Source organism: Pteropus vampyrus, unplaced genomic scaffold, assembly GCF_000151845.1.
Source record: "Pteropus vampyrus isolate Shadow unplaced genomic scaffold, Pvam_2.0 Scaffold27, whole genome shotgun sequence".
Classification (NCBI taxonomy): Eukaryota; Metazoa; Chordata; class Mammalia; order Chiroptera; family Pteropodidae; genus Pteropus; species Pteropus vampyrus.
The window spans coordinates 1,704,812-1,705,396 of NW_011888808.1; positions in this window are offsets into that span (position 1 = coordinate 1,704,812).

Consider the following 585-nt stretch of genomic DNA (forward strand, 5'->3'; position numbering starts at 1 on the left):
CAAAACCTATTCAAAACATAAGCTAGTATGACGGAGAACCATCCATAATTCTGTCATGGTACTGAGAGTTAGAATTCTAAACCTCTGGCTTTTCTTTGGCCTAGAAAAATGGTTGATATCACATATATTGTCAATCATATGTATTCCATGAAGAAAAATGTCTAGATCATGAAAGTCATCTACCATGGGTACAGGGAGGAAGGATTATGAGAGCAATGGATGAGAGAATTAAATTGGGGGCATTTCATACCATTTTTGTTTTCCCTTTATTCACATCCATGATAATAAATAAATTTCTTTTTTTTGATTATCCAATTTAGGTATGATTAAATTGAAATCATAGGTATTCAGACAAACGTTATTTCTGGTCTTCAGACAAGCTCTGGTAAATTATAAAAAATGACCACAAATTCCTCATGTCCTTGTATCCAGACCCCTGTAATGTGATGGTGCAGATCCTCAATTAGAGGTTTGGAATCTATATCTCTACCTCTTGAACCTGGGGGTGACTTTCTTTGATCAATAAGACATTAGTCAACATAAAACAAGTAGAGGTTTGGAAAGTGCTTGTACTTAGAGCATTCT